This window comes from Coregonus clupeaformis, chromosome 13, assembly GCF_020615455.1.
Source record: "Coregonus clupeaformis isolate EN_2021a chromosome 13, ASM2061545v1, whole genome shotgun sequence".
NCBI classification, from domain to species: domain Eukaryota; kingdom Metazoa; phylum Chordata; class Actinopteri; order Salmoniformes; family Salmonidae; genus Coregonus; species Coregonus clupeaformis.
In genome coordinates, this window is record NC_059204.1 from 21,067,747 (window position 1) to 21,082,909 (window position 15,163).

The window sequence follows — 15,163 nt, forward strand, 5'->3', positions numbered from 1 at the left end:
TTGGTTAAGGGCTTGTAAGTAAGCATTTCACTGTAAGGTCTACACCTGTTGTATCCGGCGCGTGTGACAAATAAAATAAGATTTGATTTGATTTGAAACACACACACACAGACAAACACAACCTGGTCTAGTCATGCTCTTTGTCTTGGGTAATGCATAGATCCTGAGCAAGAGAAGATTTCAACCATTCAGGGTTTACCCCCCCTAGAAGGTGCTCACATGTTGATCTCTATAACAGTTGCACTGAGCAGACAGGGGATATTTTGGTCAGGTCTCATCTTTGATTGAGGGTTTCTATTTGGATTGTAAATATCTATTTTTGCTACAAGACAACCCGGGCTCCTAGCTACACCTTGAATAAGGACAACTACAGTCCCTAGAGTGACATTGCTAAAATCAGCCAGAGAAACAGAAAGCAGCAAGAGACTAAAGGGTCCACCATATTCTTAGAATGCATCTACCATTGACATCCATGAGACAAAAGAGATCCTTATTGGATCATTATTAGCGAGACACTGGCACTAGTGGTCTTTTTACGTCTCATTTAAACCTGTCCATCCCATATGACACCCAGGAGCACAAAACCAAAAAGACCCCAAAGTCCCTTCAACCCTCAGCTGCCGCTGAATATTTCCCTGAATACAGTATACTGTATATCCATACCTCACAGTGAGGTTGACTACACTACTCCCGCTTTCTCCCACAGCCAGAGCTGTCTGTGTTTTTTTAGGGGCACTGGAGACCTTGACATCGTCATTGCAACCCTGTCATGGGTCGGTTAGGGCAGACCAGGACCAGGGGCAGGGCCACAGTCTCACTGTAGACCCCGTCATCATCCGCATCATTGGTCTACGTCTATCACCCAGAACTAGGTCACCCTAGTGGGCCACTGGGGGTTTCACATGGAGCCTACTGCCTGGACAGTCTACAGACCATGACAGCCCTGCCTCCCTGCTCCAGGACCACAGCCCAGCAGGAGAGAGACCACTGTGTACTGTACTGTTACTCTGAAAAATATGATGATGGAGCGTATTTTTGCCAAATGTTTTTTGGGGATATAATACTTTCTTCCTACCTTATTACATTGGTATGACAAATGCTGACATTGTGAAGGTGTTATGCATTTTTTAATCAATGTAATAACCTTAAGTTGAAAACAAATGAGTCATACATATATTAATCATGATAATAATGATAAGCGTATCTGCAAACTTGCCTGAACTTGAATTCTGTCTGCGTGACACACACACAGAAAAGAAAAGCTGCACACTCTCATGGCTCCAAATGCATTAGATTTAATAAGCTAGCTAAAAGTACTAACATTCCTCCTCCTGTGTCAGTGTAAGCATATCCTAGTGGCTTACCTCAGTCAGGCCATGGGACTGTCCCAGCAGGACAGCTATAACAGACCCAAAGTACAGACACATAGAGCACAGCCCAACAGGTCACTGAAACAGACTCAAAGGCTCACAGCACCATCTAAGACTAAGCTGCTAAAGCACATCCTGGGGAAAGATGTTTAAAAGGCAAAGCCTACTGCTGCTGCATGGTCTCCTCCAGTCTGTCTGTGTCACGATCGTCGTATACAGAGGACCAATACGCAGCGTTATTTGCGAACATGCTTTTATTATTGATACACGAACAAAATAACAAAAACGATACGTGACGTCCAAAGGTGCAAACCACAAACCTACAACAGGAACAAGATCCCACAAACACTGTGGAAAAACAGACTGTTTAAATATGGTTCCCAATCAGAGACAACCAGCAACAGCTGACACTCGTTGCCTCTGATTGAGAACCACTCTGGCCAACATAGAAACACAATACAAGAACTATACCCTAGAAACACAATACTAGAACAACATAAAGAACACTCACACCCTGGCTCAACATACAAGCGTCCCCAGAGCCAGGGCGTGACAGTCTGCATGTGTGAAGATGACTTTTATGGCTTTTAGGTCATTGTGCTGTTCTTCTGGAAGTCTGGTGTGGTTCTCTGCTTTCTGAAAATATGTCAACAGATGTTGCGTTTTTTTGTGACTGTGTTCGTGTTCTTAATATGTTGCCAGAGAATCTGTTCATTGACTTTAGTTTTAGACTCTCCTTTTATTTGACGACAAGTCAGTCACCCTATGGTGCTGCCTGCTGAAAGGGAACTGTAAAGGTAAGATACATTTTACTCAGTCAAGTGGTTCAGTGACCAGAGTACAAAGATGTTTGTGTTTTTCAGAAGGTTTTGTATATTTCATTATTTGTTCTGAACTTAAAACATTGAACATTGTTATATGTGGGTTTGTACACTCTTCCTGTAAGAATATGAAAGTTTGACCTGTAACAATATAAGCATAGCTTTTATTAATAAAATAATTAACCATACGTACACTGTGGCGATTTTAGCATGTAAATCATTGTTTTTAGATGTATGCCAGCAAAGCCACTACACAACACTAAACAATACATTAATTGCACTATAATGGTGACATACGGTGCTCACAAACTGTTAGGGCCTACATAAAGCTGTCCCAACAGCAGAGTCCCAACAGCAGTCCCAACACCTTACCACTGTTACACCTGGCTATCAGCAGAGCCTTGTCTGACAGCGAAACTGTTCATTCAGCCTCATTTACTGCCTTTTAAAAAACATAGCTGATATGGCTGACTTGCTTAAACAAATGTGGTTTCTACTGACAATTGGGATGTACAAACTACGGCATAAAGGGACGACGAGCGGATAGGAGGCAATCCGTAATTTAGATTAAGACATTAATGAGCGAGCTAGGACGGACATAGTCAATATAACTATTTGTTCAGCACTTTAGAAATGTACAGCGACAGAATTCAGAACATGGGCCGTTCTTACAGTATTCTCCCTGTACACCAAGTCAGAACCATAGGATAAATAAAGGGGGCATATAAGCAGACAATGAAAGCTTTTACAATATTCAATGATGATATTTCTCTAAAACAGGCTATTGGCTAATTGTGCACCACCAAGTCAGAACAGTAGGCTAAGTTATGAGGGGAAAAGGGACCAAATTATTTGGGTGAGGCACATGGGCTACTAACAGCTTACTACACAACATAAACTTAGTATTACTTTCTTAGCTACAGTATACAGTGGGGGAAAAAAGTATTTAGTCAGCCACCAATTGTGCAAGTTCTCCCACTTAAAAAGAGGAGAGAGGCCTGTAATTTTCATCATAGGTACACGTCAACTATCAGCAAGGGAATTGAAGATGAAACGTGGCTGGGTCTTTCAGCATGACAATGATCCCAAACACACCGCCCGGACAACGAAGGAGTGGCTTCGTAAGAAGCATTTCAAGGTCCTGGAGTGGCCTAGCCAGTCTCCAGATCTCAACCCCATAGAAAATCTTTGGAGGGAGTTGAAAGTCCGTGTTGCCCAGCGACAGCCCCAAAACATCACTGCTCTGAGATCTGGAGACTGGTTAGGCCACTCCAGGACCTTGAAATGCTTCTTACGAAGCCACTCCTTCGTTGCCCGGGCGGTGTGTTTGGGATCATTGTCATGCTGAAAGACCCAGCCACGTTTCATCTTCAATGCCCTTGCTGATGGAAGGAGGTTTTCACTCAAAATCTCACGATACATGGCCCCATTCATTCTTTCCTTTACACGGATCAGTCGTCCTGGTCCCTTTGCAGAAAAACAGCCCCAAAGCATGATGTTTCCACCCCCATGCTTCACAGTAGGTATGGTGTTCTTTGGATGCAACTCAGCATTCTTTGTCCTCCAAACACGACGAGTTGAGTTTTTACCAAAGAGTTATATTTTGGTCTCCCAATCCTCTTCTGGATTATCCAAATGCACTCTAGCAAACTTCAGACGGGCCTGGACATGTACTGGCTTAAGCAGGGGGACACGTCTGGCACTTCAGGATTTGAGTCCCTGGCGGCGTAGTGTGTTACTGATGGTAGGCTTTGTTACTTTGGTCCCAGCTCTCTGCAGGTAATTCACTAGGTCCCCCCGTGTGGTTCTGGGATTTTTGCTCACCGTTCTTGTGATCATTTTGACCCCACGGGGTGAGATCTTGCGTGGAGCCCCAGATCGAGGGAGATTATCAGTGGTCTTGTATGTCTTCCATTTCTTAATAATTGCTCCCACAGTTGATTTCTTCAAACCAAGCTGCTTACCTATTGCAGATTCAGTCTTCCCAGCCTGGTGCAGGTCTACAATTTTGTTTCTGGTGTCCTTTGACAGCTCTTTGGTCTTGGCCATAGTGGAGTTTGGAGTGTGACTGTTTGAGGTTGTGGACAGGTGTCTTTTATACTGATAACAAGTTCAAACAGGTGCCATTAATAAAGGTAACGAGTGGAGGACAGAGGAGCCTCTTAAAGAAGAAGTTACAGGTCTGTGAGAGCCAGTATATCTTGCTTGTTTGTAGGTGACCAAATACTTATTTTCCACCATAATTTGCAAATAAATTCATTAAAAATCCTACAATGTGATTTTCTGGAAAAGAAATTCTCAATTTGTCTGTCATAGTTGACGTGTACCTATGATGAATATTACAGGCCTCTCTCATCTTTTTAAGTGGGAGAACTTGCACAATTGGTGGCTGACTAAATACTTTTTTTCCCCACTGTATAACAAAGTATTGAGAAACTTTTGTTATTGACCAAATACTTATTTTCCACCATAATTTGCACATAAATTCATTAAAAATCCTACAATGTGATTTTCTGGAATTTCTTTTCTCATTTTGTCTGTCATAGTTGACGTGTACCTATGATGAAAATTACAGGCCTCTCTCATCTTTTTAAGTGGGAGAACTTGCACTTGTCTGACTAAATACTTTTTTCCCCCACTGTACATACAGTATATCCCTGGCATATTACATAATTTATGCAGCAGCATACAATATATTTTTGGACTCACCTTGTTGTGCTGTGCTCACTTGAACAGGAAGGTGGCGTCAAAGTCTGGCATTCTCTGGATTTATGGTGTTTTCAAGACAATTGGGAACTCAGAAAAAAACAAGGTTGAATCATGACGTCAGTGATTTTCAGGTCGGAGCTCTAGAAAGAGGTCAGAGTTCCCGACTTGGAATTCCGAGTTGGATGACCGTTCAAAATATATTTTCCCAGTCAGAGCTTGTTTTTTCCGAGTTCCCAGTTGTCTTGTACTCACTGAAGTCTGAGATTTCCCAGTTCCGAGTTTCCAGTTGTTTTGAACGTGACAGAAGTCATGCTGGATTGACAGCATGGCCAATGTTGAATGTTTATCCTTTTAAGCTTGAAAAAGAGACCCTTAAACCCAGACTTGGACTACACACCCATTCCACTGAATAGCAGGCTAGTGATTGCTTTGCAATGCTTGTAGTTAGCCACTGATTCCTTCCAAACCACTTATTGTTGAATTTGCGATTTCCAACTTATTGAGTAATGTTTATGTCCAATGGCCGATGAGCACTCTTCATAATTTCTCTTCATATGACAAGGATTGAAAAGGATTTGCCAGTAGATTATCGACTTGATTCATGATGATGACTGCTAGCTTGCTAGCTAAGATTTTGAAAGTATGACGTTGACATGATCAGTCCAATCAACGCTACGGTAGACATAACGCGATTTGACATCATTTTATCTGTGGCCAATGACCTTGAGTCTTCTTGGATGGGCACTTCTAATGTAACTCTATGGCAGCACCCAAGGGGCTTGAATTTTCGAGCTCTCCCCATAGATTTAGCGGTGACGTAGTGTCCCCATGAGTGACAGAACACTGAACCAATCACGGCGCAACTAGAGAACATTACCAACCCCTACGCTTCGTATTTTCCGCTAGCTGCCTCACCACCACAGAAAGCACTGAGCTAGGCTGAAACACCTGCATTTTGGAGCTGCCTTACTCAAGAAAGCAAAAAAGAGACCATGTTTGTATGTGGCTTTATTAACTCAATGATTTTGATTTTTTTTTTATTGTTTGCAAACTGATATGTGACACGTATTAATGCCAAAATAACATGCAAAAAAGGCAAAACAATAAAATATATTTTATTTTATTTAAATTTTTTGCTAAACAGATGGGTCTCAAAACAGTTAGGGCTCTGCCCCACCTGCCCTGAATGACGGGTCGCCACTGTGCATACAGATTTTCTCATGTTAAATAGCAGTATTGGTTTACAGTTGTAGTCATATTTATATATATTTTTTTGTCATTTAGCAGACGCTCTTATCCTGAGCGACTTACAAGTTGGTGAGTGCATACATTTTCATACAGTTGAGTGAAATAATAATTATTTGAACATTGAAAATCATAGCCGTGAACCACAGTGGACTGTTTAGGCTACTGATTAGTGACATCAATACTGTAACACATTTGCAAATACACAGGTTGGAATGGAAGGCTTTACAACCTACAGTATCTTGCAGGGTCAATTCCATTTCAATTCAGTCAACTCAGGAAGTAAACTGAGATTCCAATTCCACATTTTATTCATTGAGATGCAGTTAGGGAAAATGAAATTGGAATTTCAGTTTATTGACTGAATTGGAATGGAATTGTCCCCAGCCCTGGTATCTTGATGCTAAGGTCAGATTTGATTGAACAAATTATAGTAATACCAGTACAATGCAGTCTCCAATTGGAATGTACTTGAGGTTCTGCACACTCCTATAGTTTAGCCCTTGGAGTTGTAGAGGTGAAGGTTGATGAGCATGGTGAAGAAATAAAAAACTAGAGGAGCCACATGGCTCTTAACAGCAAGGACAAGGACAGACAGTATGCATGCAGTGGACAGTATACAGTTTGAAAATATTGAGTGTTAAAAGCCGCCTGGCTTGTCCTTGTCGAGACGCCAGCCTCTCTCTTTTCTCTTTTATTACAGAGAGACAGTTAGTCACAGTTGCCACTCTATGACGATGGTGGCCTGTGGTGGAATGGAATATGCCAGTTGGGCAAATGATCACAGCTGTGTCCATGTGAGGGGGGTGTGTGTGTGGGTGTGTGTGTGGGTGTGTGTGTGGGTGTATGTGTCCATGTGAGGGGTGTGTGTGTGTGTGTGTGTGGGTGTGTGTGTGTGTGTGTGTGGGTGTATGTGTCCATGTGAGGGTTGTATAATAGGCCTTCTAGGGATGCCAAGAGAAGAGGGTGACATCATATCCTAGATTTGTTTTCCCATATGATTTAGGCTATGTTGAACAAGATCCTAAAATATGTCTGCATTTTGTCAGGAATAATAATGTAAATCCATCATTTTAAAAAGGTAAGTAATAATCAACAATTTCAAATAATGAGGCATGTATTTGTTAGTAATGATTTACATGATTTTCTTGCCAAAGGTCGCAACCTCTAAATGTCCTATGTGTCTGTGAATTTCAGATGTATTTTTTCACATGACTCAGTCTTCCTCACCATATTCTGTATATTCCTGAGCTTTCTCCATGACACTAAAGAAGCCATGACATTTGCTAAATTCAAGCAGAGCACAATAACACTCCACAAGTTTATATTATGTGTAAAAAGAATTTTCCACTCCAAGCTGTGTTGCGTGTGTGTTATGCCCTCTCACTGGAGATTTTGCTGATGTTGCAGTCATAAATTGTTCCACTGGGAAGACTTTCCTGTGTCTTTTTACACAAGACCTGTACTGAGGAAGTCCGATGTAGCCCATGAGGAACAATACAGTACACACGTCAGCCAGGTTTCTTAGATTAGTGACAATAAATAAAATACCAAACATTGGTAAAAAATACTTTGAACAATGAATGAATATTTTTTTGCAAAGTTAAGGCTTAGAAAAAGGAGTTTTGAGTTATGATATGGTCAATGTGTAGGAATTGTAAATGATGTGTTATCTTGTAGTAATGGATTCATTTCACAGTCCTGCAAATCTAGTTAGTTTCAACAAAATAAAAAATACAATCCTTTACAACAGTTAAAGCTGAAATCATAAGCTGAACTGTGCCATTGTTCTCCCCAGTGCATTTGTTACTGTTTTTGTTTTGTTGATGAAACAGAGGAGAGGAACATCCAGCATCGTGACTGTTCTATTGCGTATGCAATGACGTCAGAGGGGGAAAGAAGACTGCTTTTCACAAGCCTGGTCCCAGATGTGTTTGTGCTGTCTTGCCAACTCCTACGGCCAAGACAGCATAAACAGATCTGGGACCAGGCTAGCTTTTCATCACCTGGCCCCTGATACTCAGCTTAACTCATAAGTAATGCTCCCCATTCAAGGCATATTTTACAGATTAATCTATTCAGCTTCACATATCATCATACCCACTCTCTTTGTTCTGTAAACATTAAAGACATTCACAAAAGTAGTGCACTGGGCCTTTATTAGTCCTGTATAAGCGGACCGATATAGCTGTCTGTAGCAGACCGATATACACCTGTCACACCCTGATCTGTTTTACCTGTCTTTGTGATTATCTCCACCCCCCTCCAGGTGTCGCCCATCTTCCCCATTATCCCCAGTGTATTTATACCTGTGTTCTCTGTTTGTCTGTTGCCAGTTCATTTTGTTTCGTCAAGCCTACCAGCGGTTTTCCCCTTGCTCCTGTCTTTCTCAAGTTCCTGTTTTCTAGTATTCCCGGTTTTGACCATTCTGCCTGCCCTGACCCTGAGCCTGCCTGCCGTTCTGTACCTTGTCATACGACCCTGGATTAAAGACCTCTGCCTGCCCTGACCCTGAGACTGCCTGCCGTTCTGTACCATTTAGACTCTGATCTGGATTACTGACCTCTGCCTGCCCTTGACCAGTCGTTTGCCTGCTCCCTGTTTTTGTAATAAACTTTTTTTATTTGGACACTGTCTGCATCTGGGTCTTCTCCTGAATCGCTGATGTCCGGGAGGGCTCTCGCCTGGGCTATGGCAGTGTGCTTCAGTCTGGAGGAGTTCATGCAGGAGGTAAAGAAGGTTTTCAATACTCCATTATCCGGGAGAGAGGCTGCCCAGAAGTTACTCCAGCTTCAGCAAGAATCCCGCAGTGTGGTAGGCTATGCAGTGGATTTCCGCATGTTGTCAGCTGAGTGTGCCTGGAACCCGGAAGCGCTGTTCAACACGTACCTGCACTGAGAATCAGAGGAAGTAAAGGACGAGCTTGCAGCCCGGGAACTACCGACGGATATCGACTCGCTCATCGCCTTGACCACTACGGGAACGAAGGAAGGAGAGGTATCCGATTCCACTCGCCCGCCCAAGGATTCCACCTCACCTCCGAGGCATCCGGGAAGTCCCCGACGGCTCCGTTGCTGAGAGAACCCGAGGCTACCCAAGTTCCCCCGAGAGTCTCCGAAGTCTGCCGATTCACCTCTTCCCGAGCCGATGCAACTAGGCAGAGCTAGGCTGTCTCCAGCCGAACGGCAATACAGGCTTCACACGAAGAGTTGCCTGTTTTGCGGGACTACTGGTCCTTCTGTGTCCACCTGTCCACTAAAAGACCAGGCTCACCGGTAGGAGCGAGAACTCTGGTGGGCCATACGAATAACTTTTCCTCTCCCCTTACTCACACCCCCTTTCATGCCATCTTGCTGTGGGGGAACCAGTCTCTCCGGGTACTCATCGACTCTGGGGCCGATGAGAGCTTTATGGACACTACCCTGGCATCCAAGCTAGGCCGGGTCACCCACAATACTACCCCCATCAACCTACGAGTATCAGGGAACCACAGCAAGATGATCCAATTCCTGCTAATTAAGTCTCCACAGATTCCCGTGGTATTGGGTTTTTCTTGGCTCCAGCGACACAACCCCTTTATTGATTGGTCTACCGGTGCCGTCATGGGCTGGAGCCCGTTCTGCCACGCTCATTGCCTGAAGTCAGCGCAGCCTGCTCGGGACGTCTTCCTGGGGGCTCTGAAGTTGCCTCGGACCTCTCCGCCATTCCCGCGGAGTACCAGGACCTCCGGGAGGTGTTCAGTAAGGCCCGGGCCACTTCGCTTCCGCCGCACCGACCCTACGACTAAGGAATCAACCTTCTCCCAGGCACCGCTCCGCCCCGGGGACGACTGTACTCGCTGTCGGGTCCGGAGACCAAGGCTATGGAGACCTACATTGAGGACTCCCTAGCTGCCGGGTTCATCCGTCCTTCTGCTTACCCCGCCGGTGCAGGGTTCTGCTTTGTGGAGAAGAAGGAAAAAACTCTGCGCCCGTGCATTATATTATTATTATTACCACTCATCTCCTCAGCCTTCGAGCTGTTCCAGGGGGCCAACGTGTTCTCCAAGCTGGATCTACGGAACGCCTACAACCTGGTGCGGATAAGGGAGGGGGACGAGGGGAAGACTGACTTCAACACGGCCAGTGGTCACTACGAGTATCCGGTCATGCCATTTGACCTTACCAATCCTCCAGCTGCATTCCAGGCCCTGGTTAATGATGTTCTCCGTGACATGTTGAACCGGTTTGTCTTCGTCTACCTCGACGACATCCTCATTTTCTCCCGCTCCACCCAAGAACACGTGCTTCACGTCCGACATGTCCTCTAACGCCTCCTGGAGAACCAGCTTTTTGTGAAAGCGGAGAAATGCGAATACCATCGCTCCAGCATCCCCTTCCTGGGCTGCATCATCGCTGCAGGGAGTGTACAGATGGATCCCGGGAAGGTGAGAGCGCTGGTGGATTGGCCCCAGCCTATGTCCAGAGTGCAGCTGCAACGTTTCCTGGGATTTGCCAACTTTTATTGTCGCTTTATTCGGGATTACAGCACCCTGGCTGCCCCCCTGTCTGCACTCACCTCTCCCAAGGTTCCATTCACATGGTCCCCAGCTGCTGACTAGGCGTTCTGGGACCTCAAACACTGTTTCACCACTGCTCCCATCATGGTTCATCCTGACCCATCCTGCCAGTTCGTGGTGGAGGACGATGCTTCGGATGTCGGAGTCCTGTCCCAGCGTTCGGCCCTGGACCTCAAGTTACATCCCTGCGCCTTCTTCTCCCATCGCCTCAACACCACGGAGAGGAATTATTAGGTGGGGAATCGTGAGCTTCTCTCTGTGAAGATGGCATTGGAGGAGTGGAGGCACTGGCTGGAGGGGCAGAACATCCGTTCATTGTGTGGACAGACCACAAATAACTTGGAATATCTCCGCACCGCCAAGCGTCTCAATTCCAGGCAAGCTAGGTGGGCCCTGCTTTTCACGCGGATCCAAGAATGTCAAGCCAGATGCGCTGTCATGCCGCTATAGCCCCGCGGCTACATCCCAGGAATCCGTGACCATCCTTTCTACCTCGTGCTTGGCGACAGCACTCAGTTGGGGAATAGGGAAGCAGGTCCGGGAGGCACAGCGTTCCCAGCCGAACCCCGGAGGGGGCCCAGATAACCAGATGTTTGTTCCTGACGCTGTCAGGAGTGGGCCCACTCCTCCAAGCTTGCCTGCCCCCCGGGCTCCCGTCGGACCCCTGCATTTTTGGTTACTACATGAATCCATATGTGTTATTTCATAGCTTTGATGTCTTCACTATTATTCTACAATGTAGAAAATAGTAAAAATAAAGAAAAACCCTGGAATGAGTTGGTGTGTCCAAACCTTTGACTGGTACTATATATACTGAACAAAAATATAAACGCAACAATTTCAAAGATTTTACTGAGTTACAGTTCATATAAGGAAATCAGTCAATTAAAATAATTTCATTATGCTCTAATATATGGATTTCACATTACTTGGAATATAGATATGCATCTGTTGGTCACAGATACCTTTGAAAATAAGTAGGGGTGTGGATCAGAAAACCAGTCAGTATCTGGTGTGACCAACATTTGCCTCACGCAGCGAGACACATTTCCATCACAAAGTGTTGATCAGGCAGTTGATTGTGGCCTGTGGAATGTTGTCCCACTCCTCTTCAATGGCTGTGCGAAGTTGCTGGATATTGGCGGGAACTGGAACACTCTGTCATACATGTCTATTCAGAGCATCCCAAACGTGCTCAATGGGTGACATGTCTGGTAAGTATGCAGGCCATGGAAGAACTTGGACATTTTCTGCTTCCAGGAATTGTGTGCAGATCCTTGCAACATGGGGCCGTCCATTGTCATGCTGAAACATGAGGTGATGGCGTCGGATGAATGGCACGACAATGGGCCTCAGGATCTCGTCACGGCATCTCTGTGCATTCAAATTGCCAACGATAAAATAACATTTTGTTCGTTGTCCGTAGTTTACGCCTGCCCATACCATAACCCTACCGCCCCCATGGGTCACTCTGTTCACAACATTGACATCAGCAAATCCGCTCGCCCACACGACGCCATACATGTGGTCTGTGGTTCCCGAGTCGTAGTGGGAGGACCACACACCATATCGTCGGTGACTCCAAGTTTACTTCAATATGATGGTTATTATATCAATATTTGCGAATAAAGACATTTCCATCGCCATTTCTCGCATAATACATTTTACAGACTGTTACGAGAATTTTGTTATCTCAATGGTTGAAGTCAACTACTTCTTAAATCTTTGAATAATTCCCAAAAGGTTGTAAATCTCTTAGTTTAAATAAATTAAACAAAGACCCAATTCTGCTCATGGTCAGCATATTTATTCATGAGAGCGCTCTGCAAGAAAATGGTTGTACAAAATTTTTATACGCACACGTCAGAGGAAAGATCCCACCCCGCTGTAGGCGGGCTGTATTTTTCCACTGTACACATCTTGTAAGTTCCCACCTGGGTCTAGCTCATGTGATTTTCCTCTGCTCTCCTGACCATCAGGTCACACACACACACACACATACACACACACACACACACAAATACACACACACCTTCTTATCATAGTCTACTCCTTGCTCGGGCAGGCTGCATTCTTCAGTTATCGCGTCCTCACAATATCCTGAAAGCCTTTTCACTCCCCTTTCCCTGTGTGTTTTGGGAACCAGTCTCCTGTTATTTGGTTTCAATCGTTTTGCACTTCTGCTTGCCTAATTACAAGACACAAATACTCTGTTGCTGTGATATAAACACATTTGATTAACTCTCTAAGATCTAGTCTACTAATTAGTCATACATTATTAATTTAACTGAGGGTGTGACATTTTAGTCATATCTTACTCACACATTTCTTCATCAATCCACCCTTTGACTAAATTTCACACACACATTTAAAATACATTCTTATAAAATGAAACACACAACAAGGCATACGACTTGTTTTGCATATTAAATGAGTCACCAGTACAAAACACACTATAAAAATACAATTTGTCTTGCATTGCTACCAAATTTTACTTCCAACCATAACTCACTCTCCTTGTTAGGATTTTCACTATAACTTTCATTGAAAAGATAGTATACTAAACATAAAAAATTGTCTCACTTAATACAGGTTCATCAGGATTGAAATTTTCTGCATAGTCCACTAGAACGGGAGGATATACAGTGGGGAGAACAAGTATTTGAAACACTGCCGATTTTGCAGGTTTTCCTACTTACAAAGCATGTAGAGGTCTGTAATTTTTATCATAGGTACACTTCAACTGTGAGAGACGGAATCTAAAACAAAAATCCAGAAAATCACATTGTATGATTTTTAAGTAATTAATTTGCATTTTATTGCATGACATGAGTATTTTATCACCTACCAACCATTAAGAATTTCGGCTCTCACAGACCTGTTAGTTTTTCTTTAAGAAGCCCTCCTGTTCTCCACTCATTACCTGTATTAACTGCACCTGTTTGAACTTGTTACCTGTATAAAAGACACCTGTCCACACACTCAATCAAACAGACTCCAACCTCTCCACAATGGCCAAGACCAGAGAGCTGTGTAAGGACATCAGGGATAAAATTGTACACCTGCACAAGGCTGGGATGGGCTACAGGACAATAGGCAAGCAGCTTGGTGAGAAGGCAACAACTGTTGCCGCAATTATTAGAAAACGGAAGAAGTTCAAGATGACGGTCAATCACCCTCGGTCTGGGGCTCCATGCAAGATCTCATCTCGTGGGGCATCAATGATCATGAGGAAGGTGAGGGATCAGCCCAGAACTACACGGCAGGACCTGGTCAATGACCTGAAGAGAGCTGGGACCACAGTCTCAAAGAAAACCATTAGTAACACACTACGCCGTCATGGATTAAAATCCTGCAGCGCACGCAAGGTCCCCCTGCTCAAGCCAGCGCATGTCCAGGCCGGTCTGAAGTTTGCCAATGACCATCTGGATGATCCAGAGGAGGAATGGGAGAAGGTCATGTGGTCTGATGAGACAAAGATAGAGCTTTTTGGTCTAAACTCCACTCGCCATGTTTGGAGGAAGAAGAAGGATGAGTACAACCCCAAGAACACCATCCCAACCGTGAAGCATGGAGGTGAAAACATCATTCTTTGGGGATGCTTTTCTGCAAAGGGGACAGGACGACTGCACCGTATTGAGGGGAGGATGGATGGGGCCATGTATCGCGAGATCTTGGCCAACAACCTCCTTCCCTCAGTAAGAGCATTGAAGATGGGTCGTGGCTGGGTCTTCCAGCATGACAATGACCCGAAACACACAGCCAGGGCAACTAAGGAGTGGCTCCGTAAGAAGCATCTCAAGGTCCTGGAGTGTCCTAGTCAGTCTCCAGACCTGAACCCAATAGAAAATCTTTGGAGGGAGCTGAAAGTCCGTATTGCCCAGCGACAGCCCCGAAACCTGAAGGATCTGGAGAAGGTCTGTATGGAGGAGTGGGCCTCAGTGAGTGCAAACCTGGTCAAGACCTACAGGAAACGTATGATCTCTGTAATTGCAAACAAAGGTTTCTGTACCAAATATTAAGTTCTGCTTTTCTGATGTATCAAATACTTATGTCATGCAATAAAATGCAAATTAATTACTTAAAAATCATACAATGTGATTTTCTGGATTTTTGTTTTAGATTCCGTCTCTCACAGTTGAAGTGTACCTATGATAAAAATGACAGACCTCTACATGCTTTGTAAGTAGGAAAACCTGCAAAATCGGCAGTGTATCAAATATTTGTTCTCCCCACTGTAGGTCGTCGTTCCATCGGTCTGAGTAGGGTCTGAGTAGGGAATAGTTGCAACAATAGTTTTCCATTTACCAAACATTTCATCAAACCATCCAGTCATTGATGTATTCACCCCGCAGTTATCAGTCCATTCTTCACTTAATGCCAGCCAGTGCACTAGTTACTGTACCATCTGGGGCTATATTGTTGTGGATAAACGTACAACAATGACCTCCCACCATCTT

At 44.4% G+C, this 15,163-nt stretch overlaps 1 protein-coding gene across 1 annotated transcript in view; it reads left to right on the plus strand.

The window, feature by feature from the left end:
- LOC121578881 (zinc finger SWIM domain-containing protein 7-like) overlaps positions 1-15,163 on the plus strand; it is an 82,594-nt gene that overhangs the window by 48,141 nt on the left and 19,290 nt on the right. The window lies entirely within an intron of this gene.